Genomic DNA, 16,412 nt, shown 5'->3' with positions numbered 1-16,412 from the left:
TCTCTGCAAAATCTCTTCCTGGATATATTATTTATATTTTCCTATTCCACATTAAGACTTAAAATTGAGTGTTGACATAAAATCTGTTAACATCTTGGTTGTTACTAGTTGTGTGGCCATCACATCACTCAACTCTAAGTGACACCATTTACATTCTAGGCCTTGTGGTCATCACTGAGGTGGTCCTGAGTGCATTATGCTTTAGGGTAACTTACTGTGACTGCTCACCAACTGTATTTCCACTCCTGAGCAGACTGCTTGATGTGGCCATGGCATTCCAGTCTCTGGAATTCTGAAATGTGCCATTTCCAGTAGGGCTTTTAAGGGATAGAGGGGGCATGCTGTAATATCTCTTTTTCCCTCCACAATCTTGATGTACATATTAACAGGTCCTTGGAGAATGCAAAGCCCAAGGATAGAAGGAGCTTGGTCCTTGAACTGCCACATGGAAGGAAATCAGTCACTAATACCATCAATCAGGAATAACTGCCTTGGACTCACATTAACAAGAAATAATTTCTGAGTTTGTGTTTGTGTGCCTGTTACAAATATTGGCTTTAGTGTCTCTATCTCATTACAATTCAAGCAATGCAAAGCAGGCTGGAGACCAGGGTTTGAGCTTGCAGACATTATTTTCCTTTGCTAAACTGGAGATGAAACTTGTCAAGGACCCTTCACAGGACAACAATCAGGAACAAAATCAAAGTGTTACAATTTAAAATATCAGCTAACATGGAAGCTAGAAATAAAACAAAAAACCAAATGTGCATTCCACTTTTAGCACTTATATAGGACACCATAATATGTAACATGTGAGCCTGATAAAGGTAATCACGACACAGATGGAAGGTGCAAGCTGCTGGGCAATGGGGAAATGCTGAGTTTTCAGAGCACAGCATCCCCTGTTAATTGAAACCACTGGCCAGATGCTGAAAACTCCCAAAGTGTACATTAACCAATGCCGAAGGTGCTGGAGCACCAGACTAGGAATTTGTCTTTTCCAAGACATGAGTCATTCTCACAAGAGTGAAAAATTTCAAGGGGACTAAAACACTCTGCCTGGGAGAAGCTCAGAAGTGTGTTCTGCTTGTGTTTCAAATCACCACAGCCAGCAAAAGAACTGCCTGCCATCCTTTTCCATTATTCACATTTTCCTTGCTTTTATCAGCACATGTAGACACAGAGCGTGTTCACATAGCATCTGCTGGCCGCTGCTGAAGTGGGAACACCCTCTTACATCATAGGAGTCCACAGAATGTCCTTCTGCAGCCTGGGAAAAGCTGCTAGTAAACTGCAGCAGTAGAATCTATTTCTGGGAAGTCTGGGTTGCTGCCTAGTGTGACATAAGCAGCATCTCGGCGCAGCCCAAAGGGTTAAAAGGCATACTTAGAGCCAGCTGCACTGAGGGAATAGATTGATCTCAGGAACTGACACACAGGATGTGTTTCTTTATAATTTCAGAGATATGGGCACCATATGTGTGAGACTTTCTGAGACAATCTCCAATTCAAACACTCTGTTTCATAAGCAAACCCTCCTTGTCAGACACATAGTTTATTGCTAAATTGGAAAATATGGTTAGTTTCATCCTAGATCATTTGCGGATACAAAGACTTAGAAATCTCCCTCCCCAAGATATTGAAAATATAAAACTTGGTTTTGCCCATTATTAGACTTTATTGATTTTTAAGTTGCTGCACAGAATTCTAGGCCAAACCAAATGTTAAAAAACAGTTTGGTGCACCATAACGTACACTCCAAGTCAACAGATTATATGTGCGCATATATATATATAATGTGTATCTGTATGTGTTAGTTATCTGTCACTCAGTCGTGTCTGACTCTTTTGTGACCCCATGGACTGCAGCCCACCAGGTTTCTCTATCCATAGCATTCTCCAGACAAGAATACTGCAGTGGGTTGCATTTCTATCTCCAAGTGATCTTCCTGACCCAAGGATCAAACCCAGGTCTCCTGCATTGCAGATGGATTCTTTACCATCTGAGCCATATATATATATATCCATATATATATATAATTATCTTCACTAATGTCCCCCAAGGACATAAAATATTGTTGGACTTACAGTTGGTATTCAGAAAATATTTGAATGATAGATATAACTTTATTCATAAATATCATTAGCATCATTATAATGTCAATGATTTTTAATTCATCATTTCTAAGCTCCAGGCATAGAGTCAAGTTTTGTTTTCTTGAATAGGGAACAATTCTACTTAATTTTAAGAGTAAATATAAAATTCTGTTAATCTCATGTTACAAATCACACATACATATGTTGAGGCAGCCAAGACTGAATATTTAAGTAACTTGCCCCAAATCACAAAACTTGCCCAATTCACACGGTGGCATAAATGCCAGGTGATTAGACTAATTTCAGTGAATATTGGCTGAATAGATTTGAACTTTCATGAAAAATTAGGTGGTGTTCTTTTGTTTCTGGTTAATATGCGTGTTGTGTAAGGAAAGATTAAAAAAGAACTTGAAAACTGTTTTCCAGCTGTAATAGAAAAATGAGTATTGATATGCACTCAGGAACAGAAACAACAGCCAATTCCCAGAGATTTCTAGGCTCATGTGTTTTCCTACATGGCTACAACCAAAGGAACCTGGAAAGATGTGGTGCCAAAGAGAATTGGCTGGTGGTTCCATTTAGGCAACAGCAGTGCTGTTCTTAATGCTAACAGTCAAAATCCTGTTTTACTCTAACAAAGGCAAAGACAGAAGAAGGCCCTAGGCTCTGCCAGTCTGCACTGATTACTTGAGTCTAAACGGATTTTTCACTTGTTTAAAATGTATTTATTGAATACCTACTTTGTGCTAAACCTGTTTTTTGGATACAGGAATACACAGTTGATTGCGACACACAAGTATATACAGCTATGGGTGCGTGCTAAGTCACTTTAGTCATATCTGACTATTTGCGACCTCATGGACTGTAGCCCACCAGACTCCTCTGTCTATGGGAATCTCCAGGCAAGAATACTGGGATAGATTGCCATTTCCTCCTCTAAGGGATCTTCCCATCCAGGGATAGAATCTGAGTCTCCTGCGGCTCCTGCATTGCAGGCAGATTCTTTACCACTGAGCCCCCAGGAAAGTCCATCTATAGCCACAGTGTGTACTTAGTGCTACTTAGAAACTCAAGGGGAGACAGTGCCATAGGTCCCATCGTAGAGCAGATATAAGCCTTGCTGTTTGCTCATAGACCCCAAGTGGGACTCTGTAGGTCGCTGGGCTGCACTGGGTACCATTCCTTCCCTTTGACTTTCCTCTATTAACCAGAGAGCAAACAGTGGATGAGAGAGAATAACAGCTGCTCTCATTGCCCTAGTGCAGTGGTGAGAACTAAGTTCCCACAGCTTTCATTATGGGGGCTTCCATTTTGGATCAGGGAGAAGCTAAAGTGAACTCTTAATGGGTAGAGTCAGCATTTGGGAAAGGCTGTGGACATTAGGCCAAGTGACACCTCTTCTGAGAGGTCCTAGCTTACCGCTCCTTCTAAAGTAACTTCCCCAGTAAATCAACTCTACTCCAACAAATAAAAAGGAAAAAATAAAAGGAAATATTAAAAATAAATGAAGATAAAGTAACTCCTCCTCCCTGACATCTCTTCACTGCCTGTCACTATCTCCTTTGACCCTGCATGATTTTCTATTTTTTTAATTAATGATTATTGGAGTATTGTTGTTTTACAATGCTGTATTGGCTTCTACTGTACAGCAAAGTGAGTCAGCTACACATATCTGTATATCCCGTCTCTGGGGGATTTCCTTCCCATTTAGGTCACCACAGAGCACTGAGTGAAATTCGCTGTGCTATACTGTAGGCTCTTGTTAGTTATCTATTTTATATATAGTATCAATAGTGCACGTCAATCTCAATCTCCCAATTCATCTCACCTAACCCCTGCTCCCAACTCTGCCTAATTTTCTATGCTACACTAAGAACACTCCTGACTATAGGGACTTGTGTATCTCAATCAACTGTATACGTCTGTGCTATACAACAGGGTGGTTGTGATTTAGTTGCTAAGTCATGGCTGACTCTGAAATCCCATGGGCTGTAGCCTACCAAGCTCCCCCGTCCATGGGATTTCCCAGGCAAGAATACTGCAGCGGGATGCCATTTCCTTCTCCAGGGGATCTCCCTGACCCAGGGATGGAACCCAAGTCTCGGGGCTCCTGCATTGATAAGCAGAGTCTTTAACCACTGTAGCACCTGTGTCGAGTGTGTTAGTTGCTCAGTCGTGTCTGACTCCTTGTGACCCCATGAACTGTAGTCTGCCAGATTCCTCTGTCCATAGAATTCTCCAGGCAAGAATACTGGAGTGGGTTGCCATTCCCTTCACCAAGGGATCTTTCCAACCCATTCAAGTCTCCTGAATTACAGGCTGATTCTTTACTGTCTGAACTACCAGGAAAGCTCTTAGAAGCCCATAAAACAGGGTATGCACTCAATAAATACATTTTAAATAAGTGAATATTCATTTAGACTCAAGTAGTCAGTGTAGCCTGACAGAGCACAGGGCCTTACTCTGTCCTTGCTGCAGAGGCAGTGAATATGCTGAGTCCTCAAGGGTATCCTTCATCCAGCAGATTTTTCACTCTTTTAAAACCAGTTCTGTAATTTCTTGCCCGGCAATTTAAAGGTAATGGATGGAGTTGCGGGGGAGAAGTATCCAACCAGCCCTAGAAGACCTTTGGATAAAAAAGTTAGAAAAGGCAAATGATCCTGAAGTTGTAAATTGCAGTCTGAGCAAGCTGATGAATTTGGGGGTCAAGTTTGAGGTATAAGGGATAATGAGGTCATCTTTTTTCCATTTGAACTCTAAGTAGTTTTCCACTTAACCTCTCTTGTAAGTAGTCTTACAATATTTACTGTCCATTAACCTACACACTGCTTTGTGTCTTGATGCTAATGATTGTGAATGAGTATATGTGCACACCCATATATATTGGCCTCTGGAACCACACTGAGTTGGAATAGACTCCCAACTATCTTTCAGTGGTTTCTTTTAAAGGTTGGGTAGCCTTGAACAAGTTACATAATACTTATCTTCACTGTCTTCATCTATACTAAGTCACTTCAGTTGTGTCTCACTCTTTGCAGCCTATGGACTATAGCCTGTCAGGTTCCTCTGTGCATAGGAATTTCCAGGTAAGAATACTGGAGTGGGTTGCATCTGCTTGTCCAGGGCATCTTCCCAACACAGGGATGGAATCCACGTCTTACATCTCCTGCATTGGCAGGTGAGTTCTTTACCACCAGCGCCAGCTGGGAAACACTTCTTCATCTTTAAAATGGAGCTAATCATAGTGACTTCACCTAATAATGAGATTAAAAGATGGATCTCATTTCAATACCTGAAAGGAAACTATCAAGTTAGAGCTCAGTGCTGTTAGCTCTCTGTGGGTTACTACCCTACTAGTAATTACCTACTCAGCCTGACTCTCTGTCCCTTTAAGTTGTTGTTTGTTAGTTAACAGGGATAATTTTGACATAGTGGAAAGGATAAGCAGGACAGGGAAGAAATGGATTCAAGTCCCAGCTCCCTCTGCCTCATATTAGCTTTTCAACAACCCACTTGAGGGTTCTATGAATGAGCCATGTGTCCTTGGACAACTGATACCTCGGAACTTAAAAATGTTTAGTGGTATAGATAACTTTATTCATTTTAATGATTTTAACCCACAGCTGCCCACAGCTGAGTGTCTAGAAGGATGGATATAGGTTGCACTGTAGGTAGTCTCAACATAGTCACCTGAACAAGGATGACTATTAAGTGTAAATCCCTTTTGGTCTCTACTTTCTGAGCTTCATTTCCTCATCTGCAAAATGGGAATGACAACTTTTTGCAGGATTACTGGTAATGAATATGTATATTTATTATAGAGTCAATGGAATATTAACGGTGTTAGTGTCTTAACATAAAAGAACATAACTCAAGTTATAAAGTGACTTGCACTTTCTATTTCTACAAGGAATTGAGTTTTGCTTAGGATCTCAATACAAAGGATTATATGGCACATTTAGAACCAGCTTTACTGAGGGAAATAGACTGACCTCAGGGACTGACACAAAGGATGAATCATTATAATCCAAAATCTAATACAGACAGACCAGGTCAATGTCCCTTCACTTATAGCTGATAGTTAAACACGCAGAAGCACAAAGGACAAGAGGAGATATATTTTCTAATACGGTTAGTGAATGCATGACTCGAGGTCACATCTAATAGCAGAAAAGATTTTAGAACACAGGTTTCCTTCCTCTTAAACTAATGTGTGGGAGGAGGAAGAAATAGATCAAGTCATATGTAGAATGATTAGAGTTAGAAATACTAACTTAGGTAGGTGACACTAGCAAGACATCTGGAAGTGTATTTCTTTGTAACAAGACATATTCTGCTTTTGGCCATTTGGCTGCAAATGGTGGATTAGAAAGGATGGTCAACAAAAGGCTAAAAAGCAGTGGTTCCCAAATATTGATGTATATCCAATTCCCAGGGAATCTGTAAAAATTACAGAAGTGTGGCTCCTGCAACATTCTGAGTGAATTGGCATGGGGTGCTACAAGCCTGTCAGGAGTTTTTAAATCTCCTTAAGTAACTCTAATTGCAACAAAGTTTGGTAATCATTAGGTTAAAGTCTAAGAAAACTTTCAGGACCTCATTTGGACAGATACACATCCCTCAGGTGTATTGCCGCTGCCACTGTCCTCAGCCCGAAATCCTAAGAGAAGTACCCAGATGACGCCTCCCAGGAGTCTTCACATTAGACACATGACCCACCCCTTCCTTCTCCCCTTCTGACCTCCTCTTCCTCTCTGGTTTTGAAGTTGACCTTTGTCTTTTCCAGTACCACTGCACTTCTTCTAGCAGAGACCCTGGAGCTAATTCTGCAGGGGTTTAGCAAAACACCTTTCAAAGACCTTGTCATCTGAGATGTCTCTGGATCCAGAACTTTAGATTTCAGATTTCTCTTTTTTTGTACCATGTTGATCAATGGCTTCCTAAGATGCCCATTCTCCCAATTGTCTATTTGTTCCCAAACTTCACCATCCTAAGCTTCATCCTAAAGTTCACTGCAGCAAAGGGGGGAAATTACAGAAAGATCTGGCATGAAATCCTCACTCCGTATGTGGCCATATATACCAGTGTCAAATCTTTACATGAAATCTTTCCTGATCTCTCTCCATCAGATGTGATTTCTCCTCAGTTTGAACCCTCATAAAACTTTACTAGTCCAACTGTAGCGTAGTCTAGCTCAAGGGTGTTATATTCAAGAAATCTTGGATTAAATTCCATTCACTCTCTTTAGTAACCCTGTGATTTTGAGTGGGTTGCTTTACTTTTCTGAGGCAAAGTTTTTTTCCCATGGAGTTTTCTTGTTGGGAGGCATGGCAGGGCACTAGATACAATTCATATCAAGTATCTACCTCAATGCCTGATATGTATTAAACAGGTGATAAATACTAGCTATTATTTTACTTCTTTATGGGCCAGACTGCATTCTACCTTACACTATGGTTATTTAAACACTTCTTTGACTATGCTTTTCCTATGATGCATTCCATTTAGATGTGTACTACATCTTGTTCATTTTTAAAATAAATTGCAGTACAGTTGTATGCTTTTAAGAGACATTCATATTTAAATATTTTACGTTTAAATTAAAGAAAAATTTAAGAGTGTGAAGTTATATTTACTTTGACTCAATGACATTTTTCTAGGTTGTGAACACAGCACTATATTATGAACTCCACATAGATAACATTCAAAATATTGCTGAATTTAAGATATATGCAGTGGGATAATACTTAGTCTATGCAGAGGAAAGGATTAAAACCAAGTTGGGGTGATGAAACTGATTTTTCTGCAGGGACCTGTCCTCCCCATTCAGTGTTATACAAGCTGCCACAGGTTCTGTCCTTACAGCCTGTTAGTGGAACACAGCCTGGATGAGCATGGGTAAAAACAGAACCTGTAAAAGAACTGTGGGGCTTATGCTCTATTCTCCAATTACATTAACTTATAGCTCCCACATTATATAAAAGCCAAGAAGTTAATAATACGCTACTTGTTCTTAGATTAAAAATACAACTATGTAATAAAACTTTGCTAAACGGTCTCTCCCAGTGATCCATAAATAAGGCCTTTCCTCATAGAAAATAAATGCATCAGTGGAAGGTATGAATTTAACAATTCAGGAAATATTTCTTAAAACAATCTCATTTCTTAAAATCTCATTTCTTAAAACAATCTCAGTTGGTAAGGAATCCATGTGTGAAAAAAAATTTTGAAATTCAATATTGTGGGACTATTCTACAGACTTTACAATAATGATTAGTTTTAATATGACTTACTTTCTAGTAAGTCTGTTACCCATTTGTTGCACAATTCTTGTTTTCCAAGAAGGTAGGTGACTAAACACCATCTTTGTTTGGAGGAGAGTGGCATTCAGATTTGGTACTAGTCATTGATTTAAGACCTTGAATTCTTCTTATAGTTGCCATAGCTTTCTCTGAAAACAAAGGATCCAGTTCTAGGCACAGTGTACAAGTAACTCCGGTAATGTACATTTGTCACACTTCTACAAGAAGTTTTTCTGTTCACCCAGCTCATGTTTTATATAGATAAAAAGAAAAGAGGAGAAATTATATCTTCATTATAATGCTATAATCCATAAATGTCTTAGAATTTTGAATCATTAGTCCCAATATTGCTTAATTCATTCACAACATAATATATATACTAAAATTTGTAGAGAGTCAAACTATTGAAAATTTAAAAGAATAGCCAAAGTATTTGGAAAACCTCCGCTGGAATATAGTAGGCATTTTAAAAACAGTTTTTCAGTTGTCAGAATAATCTTATTTAATTCAGCCTTTGGAAAAATGCAGTGAAAACCAGTTTAATGAATGATTCAACCTGTGCATATTGGAATGAAAGGAAAAAGTTTAGAATTTAGGAGTTCTTTTCAAACCTATTCTATAACATTTTCAATTGTTATCTACAAATAGTTTGATGGGCATAACTATTTATTCTACCCAATTCTACACAAATATACATTTTAACTTTTAGCCTTTCATCATTGGCATGTTTGAATGTGTGCTGACCCTCAAAATATTTTGTTAAAATGATCTTTAAAAAAAATCATAATCCTTAAACTTTCAAAGGTATATTATCATGTCTTCACTGAAAAGAGAAATCTGCCGGAAAGAACCTTGAAATCTACAATGGACATTGAAGTTGTTCTTATCTGTCGCCTCCCTTTCCCAGCAAAGTTCAACAACCAACCTCCTTGGCTTTGCTCTCAGGCCGAGTTGAAAGTCTATATATACTCAGTCCTCCAGTTGGGAAAGCCCTCGGTAGCCAATCAGAGCTTCCCGCTCTATTGCGTCACACCTCCCCCCTGGGTGTGACGTCAAAGGCAATCCCAGGCCAGCCACGTGGGTTGGAGAAGTGTAGCCTTTCTGGGCAGCTGTTCGGGAGACACCAGGCAGCAGTGATCCCCAAGGGTGAGGAACCCGGCTGGGAGGAGCCGGCAGAGCTCCTACACCCACCTCCTGGGAGCAGGGCTGCAACAGCTCGCTGCGGCCGAAGGCGCGTGGGGTTGGGAGACTCCCAAGTACTTCGCGCGGCCCGTTTGGGGGATGGAGGGAGTGGCCGCGGGAAGCTGGCACCTAAGCCTGTGTAATAGGACCCGGGTCTTGTAAACCCTCCTCTCCAGGCACCGCCTCTCAGCTCCCAGCCCCTCTTTCCAGACTTAATTATCCCTTCAGAGCCATTTCCCCTCGGCTGCGTATCCTGGGCCAGAGGAACAGCCTCTCGCCTCCCAGTCCTCGCCCTCACACAGACCCTCCTTTCAGATCCGCCCTCCTGTTCACAGGGACCCATTTTGTAGCCTTCGCTCACGCTGGGCGGGAACCAGCTTGACGAATTCCGCCCAAGGTGTTGATTATCCATCCCAACCTAGCCTCTGGCTCGCCTCCCATCTTTACCCCCGGCTCCCAGTGGACCCCCAAGCCCCAACCCGAGGCTGGGCGCTGGGGACGGCACCCCCAAAGACCCCACCCGACCGTGCCCCCCGCTGCAGCTTCGGAAAGAGGCGCCAGCGTGCCCGATGCCACGTCGGAATTGGCTCTCGGGACGACGCAGCTGCCTGCGCGCCACACACGGTCCCCATGCACGCCCTGCCCCCGGGGGCTCGGCGGCCGACTGAAGGGATGCGCGCTCTCCTCCCGCTCGGGTCTCCCAGTGCCACTGCCTGGGTCGGGGACCCCTGGCCGTAGTGAGGCTTCCGGAGCCGGGCTGAGCCCAGATAGACCCACTCTGACACTTAAATGGGGGTGCAGAGAGTGCAAAGAGGTGGGGGGGGGGCAGGGGAAAAAAGGGGAGTGGCCGAGCGAGGCCGGTAGCCGCGCGGAGGTGACGAAGGACCCTCCCTCCCTGGGGCCAGAACTGGGACCCGCGATCGCTTTAACCCTTTGCATTCCAAGAAACAGGCTTCCTTCCCACTTAGAAGGAAAACGCGCTAGGCTGTTCACGGCTTTTCTCCCCACACAGAGTGTGGGAAAAAAGGGAGAGGTGATGAGAATGGAAGGGGGAAGGGGGCGGCAGTGGGGAATGCATTTTCCTTACACAGTGGAGATGCTTGTTTCCTAGCTCGGGAGCCCCTCGGCAGCTCCGGAAGATGTGGAATGGAAAAGTACATCCCGGGAAGTGCAGCCTTTCCCAGGCAAAGAGGTTACCTGTGTTCCCATAAAGGCAGCAGATTTCTGGCGAGCGCCGCAGAAATGGGACAAGCCCCGGGATAGGTTACTAAGCTTGCCAGGGATCTGAAATATCCCCTGATTTGCAGCCTGCTGGAAATGTTCAGACCTCAAACTTTTCTGTCGAACACGGACTTAAAATTGGGTTTAATTCTTAACGTGGGGTAATGACTTCCCCCTCCCTGGCCTATTCGAGGACCCTCACTGTTCACCGAATCGCGCCAGTGTAACGTACCTTGTTCAGCTCTTGGTCATAAAGTTGTCCTCAGCCTGTCTGTGTGGTCCTGAAGGGTCGGTGGCGGGCAGTTTCCAAAATTGAGGTAATAGGAGATCAGATGAATTTGAGACGACCGGCCAAGAAAAATAAAAAATTTAAAAACAACATTTAAAAAGGATGGGGGAGTCTCAAATGTTTAGGTCTCCCCCACTTAAAATAAAATCACTAGTATTTTTTAATATTTCCGTTGCACTTCAATCTTCTAACTCTTAAAAGAAAATGTTATCTGTGCTTTGAAAATAAATTAACTTTATTTTATTTTATGCTCTAGTTCCTTTCCCCTAATATCGGAAAGTCTCTGCTCTCTTTTTGTATTAAAGAGAAAAAAAAAAAAAAGCCTGGTGAAAACTCAGCAGAACCCAGGAAGCGTAGAATCAGGAGAACGTCTTTGGCTGGGGCTGGTTCAAGTCCCTGGTTCAATGGGCTGCTGGAAGCCAGGACTGGGTAATTCTTTCCAGACGTCTTGACTTCTCCTTCCTCGCGGTTGTTGCCTTTCTGCCTCCTCCAACTTAAGGGGGTCTTAACAAGTGAGCTGGTGGGTGTTTTAATAGGGCGGAGGAGGGAATAGGGGTGAGGGGAGTGGAGAAGGGAGGTGCGGACTGGGAAACCGGAGGGGAGGGAACTGGGAGCGCGGGCGGGCAGGCGGGAGGCGGGGAGGGGGAGAGGGCGAGAGAAATTGGCCATTCAAAGCTCTCTCTGAGCTAGAGGCCGGTTCTAAACGCCAATGAATTCAATTAACTTGATTGCAAACGTGTGCAGAGCAATGCTGTGCACACAGGCGGCCCACCACCTGAGTCCCTCCTTTCCTCCAGCGGAGGAGCAGGGAGGCCAGGCTGCGTAGACATCTCTGACTCTTCTGACTTACAGGGATTCCCACTTCGTGATGCACTGGCAGTTCTGTTTAAGTAATTTGCTTTAAGACCAAATGGTGCCCTTAGGCTAAGTAACGGCCCTGGGAAGGGAGAGCTGGGGTGTGTGTGTGTGTGTGTGTGTGTGTGTGTGTGTGTACACCTGGAGCCTCCGAAAGCCGGCTGAAACTCATTAAAAAATCAGTGACTGGTCCCCCACTGGTTAACCCTTTCTTCTCTCCAACTCAAAAGTTTCTGAGCTGATGTCAAGTGTCAAAACTCCTTTACATAGAAGTTTCGCCTTGGGTAGGCGAAAAAGTAGAAAAATAATTGTGTTTTTTCCTTAACCTGATCCCCTAACATTAAAATCCGCCAGCAGCGAGCATTATAAGTAAAATATAACAAAATAAAAATCGTCCTCTAGAGAACTCCAGAATAGCGCGCTAAAAAAAAAAAACAAAAAACAAAAACCCACGCCGTGTCTAAGGAAGCTGCGTAAATGGCTTTTGCTTCTTGAGAGACTTTTAAGAAGATAACAAGTCAAAATACTTATTTTTGCTTCGTGATGGCCTATTTGCATCTTTCTTCCAAGGACCCAAGGCTGGAGGTTAATTTTCTCCTTTCCTTTTCCCCCTTTCTTTATTTCGCTTTGGTCCTCGTCAAAAGCCTCCTGATGACTTCAAATGGACAGTAGGTGGCACTGTTTAGGAAAAAATGAAAGTGAGCTTACAATTTAACTATTTCGGTTTGGGGAGATTTCGCGGAAGTTATTATAGGATAAAAGAGATTTCTTTTTTCTTCCAACGTTCTTCTGAGGTGTTGACTTGCTTCGAACTCGACTAGGCCTTGAAAACTAAGTTCTTGCTCTCTATCACGTATCTTGTACAATAATGAACAAGTCAAATCAGAAAAGTCAGTAACCTGGGAGTGATGCTTTTTCAACACGTGCCGCAGGATGTGGTGGTGGGGCAGAAAGCTGTGATTAGAGGTCAAGAATTTTACTGCCCTACCTGGTGTCAGCCAACACAGTCCCCAGGGGCCGACTTGCAAAGTACTGCGCATTTCCGCCTATCCCCTCACCCCCACCCCCCACATACAGCGGTCACACCTCTGGCAAGTATTACCTTGGCCTGATGACTCCACAACGCTCCGGGGAAACCCACTTTCTAATTTTCTCCTGCAAACTTCGCAGCCTTCTGCCTTAGGTGGTCAACTCTTGAGAAACTGGCTTAAATTTCAGAGCCCAGTTTCATCTCACTGAATAAGAATTAGTGATTTGTAGTTGTATGGTTGTTTTTAAATGCTGAGTTATAGTTGAAAATATATTATCTAACGTAAGTATCCTTACACATAACTTGAATTAAACGGACTTAGGAGCAGGGTAGAAATTGTGGGATGTCAAGTATCTAGCTGTGGAACCCCACAGGAGCAAAACCTCAGCTCTAAATTTCCATGAATATTATATGTAACACAGTGTTGTTGATTATTCCTTGGTAGCATTTAGCTTTTTCTGTGCTAAGAGTTCGAGCAATGAGAGCATTTAGTAAAATTGAGTTTCTTAAACAAAAATACACTTGTTATTTGTCCCCTTCTGCTTGTAATTCATGATTCATAAAGCAAAAGTAAAATGTCTCCTAACACTAGATGAATATAAAAGCTAATTATACATCCATGCATTTCTATCAGTCTCCCCTGAGCCTAACAACACTCCCCCCAAAAAGAGAGGGAAAAGGATAGCACAATTTAAAGTCAGAGGAGAAAGCTCCTTGAAGGCAGAATATTGTTAACAGACAGATTTTCTTAGGGGATTCAGAATAAGAAAGACCTCACAAATCCCACTTTTGATGCAAGATCGCATGATATAGGATCCATTTGTATAATCCTGGAATCATATTTCACCTCTTTAGACCTTTATTTCCTAGCTGATCAGTGGAGAAAATACCTATATTACAGAGTTGTTATGAAGATAGAATGTACTAAGTTATATTGGCTTGGCCAAAAGGTTTGTTCAGATTTTTCTGCATGATGTTAGGGAAAAACTCGAACTTTTTGGCCAACCCAATGTTAGGAGATTAATGTGTTACCTCTCCTTTAGATAGAGCTTCTGAATGTAACCCAATGATTCTTAATATAACCAATCTGGGTAGTTAAAAAAAAAAAAAAACTTTAGTACCCTTCTTCTTGCTTTCTATTCTTTATAAGCATTTCTATTCTTGATAAGCATTAACTAAAGTTTTATCCTATGCTTACTTATTGGACCTACTTCAGCTTTCTTCTGTCCCATCATTGACTCATAGATTAAATTCCTCTGGGTGCCCCTAGATATACCCCAACCTTCACATTTAACTGAAATTCCTTTCTGAGTCCTAGGCCTGAATTACAGCTACTAGCCAAATAATACTGATTCATAAGCAACAAATTAAAAGACATGAAGTCCAGTTCACAAACAAGCTGTTGTTGTTAAGTCGCTCAGACGTATCCAACTGTTTGCCACCCCAAAGACTGTAGTATGCCAGGCTTCCCTGTCCTTCAGTATCTCCTGGTGTTTGCTCAAGCCCATGTCCATTGAGTGGGTGAAGCCATCCATCCATCCATCTCATTCTGGCCAACTGAATAACATTTGATAATTAATTTAAAATTTAGCTTTCTATTTTAAACATAAGCTGTTTGGACCAGAAAGTAACAGATATTTTCAGGTTTTGACATTCTAAGGCCAACTTCATACAACCTATATCTATTACATTTTCAACTATGCAAGATAATGTAGCAAAAAACCTTAGAAGCAGATTTACTAGAGTCAGTGATTTGTTACTGATCTCCTCCCTCTCACAACACAAAGTGTTTATATGTCTGAGAGACAAAATTTCTGAAACAAGGATTTTTTTTTTTTTAAACTCTACCATGAAGTGAGGTGAAACTCTACCATGGAGAGAAATCTGTATGCAGGTCAAGAAGCAACAGTTAGAACTGGACATGAAACAACAGAACTGGTTCCAAATCAAGAAAGAAGTAGGTCAAGGCTGTATGTTGTCACCATGCTTAGTTAACTTATATGCAGAATACATCATGAGAAATGCCAGGCTGGATGAAGCACAAGCTGGAATCAAAATTGCCAGGAGAAATATCAGTAACCTCAGATGCAGATGATACCACTCTTATGGCAGAAAGCAAAGAAGAACTAAAGAGCCTCTTGATGAAAGTGAAAGAGGAGAGTGAAAAAGTTGGCTTAAAACTCAACATTCAGAAAACTAAGATCATGTCATCCAGTCCCATCACTTCATGGCAAATAGATGGGGAAACAGTGGAAACAATGAGACACTTTATATTCTTGGGCTCCAAAATCACTGCAGATGGTGACTGCAGCCATGAAATTAAAAGATGCTTGTTGCTTGGAAGAAAAGCTATGACCAACCTAGACAGCATATGAAAAAGCAGAAACATGGACCAACACAGGTCCATCTAATCAAAGCTATGGTTTTTCCAGTGGTCATGTATGGATGTGAGAGTTGGACTGTGAAGAAAGCTGAGCGCTGAAGAATTGATGCTTTTGAACTGTGGTGTTGGAGAAGGCTCTTGACAGTCCCTTGGACTGCAAGGAGATCTAGCCAGTCAAAACCTAAAGGAAATCACTCCTGTGTGTTCACTGGAAGAACTGATGCTGAAGCTGAAACTCCAATACTTTGGCTATTTGATGTGAAGAACTGACACATTGGAAAACACCCTGATGCTGGGAAAGATTGAAGGCCGGAGGAGAAGGGGACAATAGGGGATGAGATTTGAGTAAGCTCTGGGAGTTGGTGATTGACAGGAAAGCCTGGTGTGCTGCAGTCCATGGGATCACAAAGAGTTGGACACGATTGAGTGACCATGAAGTGGCTTGCAGGATCTTAGTTCCTCGACCAGGGATTGAACCCATGCCCTTGGCAGTGAAAGCACAGAGTCCTAACTAGGGGACCAGCAGGGAATTCCTCAGAAAAAGGATTGACTACCTTCATAATTCTCTGTATAAGAGAGTCTCAAACATTTTGGGGTAAAGGATCTCTGTATACTCTTAAAAGTATTGAGGCCTTCAACAAACGTGTCTATGTGGCTTATAGGCATCAATATTTAGCATGTTAGGAATAAAACCTGACACAACATTGCAGATCAACTATACTTGAATAAAATAAATTTTAAAAAAGAAAAGCTGACTGAAAGAGTTTAAAAAATATCAATTCATTTAAAGTACTGCACACAATGACTGCTCAACTTAATAACATATTTTTGGGAAATGTGGTGTTGTATTCCATGTTTTCAGTTCTCTACTATCTGGTTTAATGAAAAAAAAAAAAAAAGGATTCCCATATCTCCTTCATAATTCAATTGTTACTTGAATTAACAATTGACATTTTAAAACTCTGGCTTCAAACAGACGTGTAATTGGGAAATGGAGTATTTTAATAGCTTTTTTTAGAAGTTTTTTTTTTTTTTTGTAGCTTTTTTGTTGTTGT

General features: G+C 41.7%; 1 protein-coding gene across 1 annotated transcript in view; it reads right to left on the bottom strand.

Annotated features, from left to right (window-relative positions):
• LOC133260395 (hyaluronan synthase 2) overlaps positions 1-12,617 on the bottom strand; it is a 32,117-nt gene extending 19,500 nt beyond the window's left edge. The window contains exon 1 of the mRNA XM_061438701.1: positions 11,033-12,617. The gene's annotated coding sequence lies outside the window, so the exon portion shown is untranslated. The remainder of the gene's footprint in view (positions 1-11,032) is intronic.
• Positions 12,618-16,412: the final 3,795 nt, after the last annotated feature.

Source organism: Bos javanicus, chromosome 14 (assembly GCF_032452875.1).
Source record: "Bos javanicus breed banteng chromosome 14, ARS-OSU_banteng_1.0, whole genome shotgun sequence".
Lineage (NCBI taxonomy): Eukaryota > Metazoa > Chordata > Mammalia > Artiodactyla > Bovidae > Bos > Bos javanicus.
The sequence above is the reverse complement of the archived record's forward strand: the minus strand, read 5'-3'. Positions and strand labels throughout refer to the sequence as shown.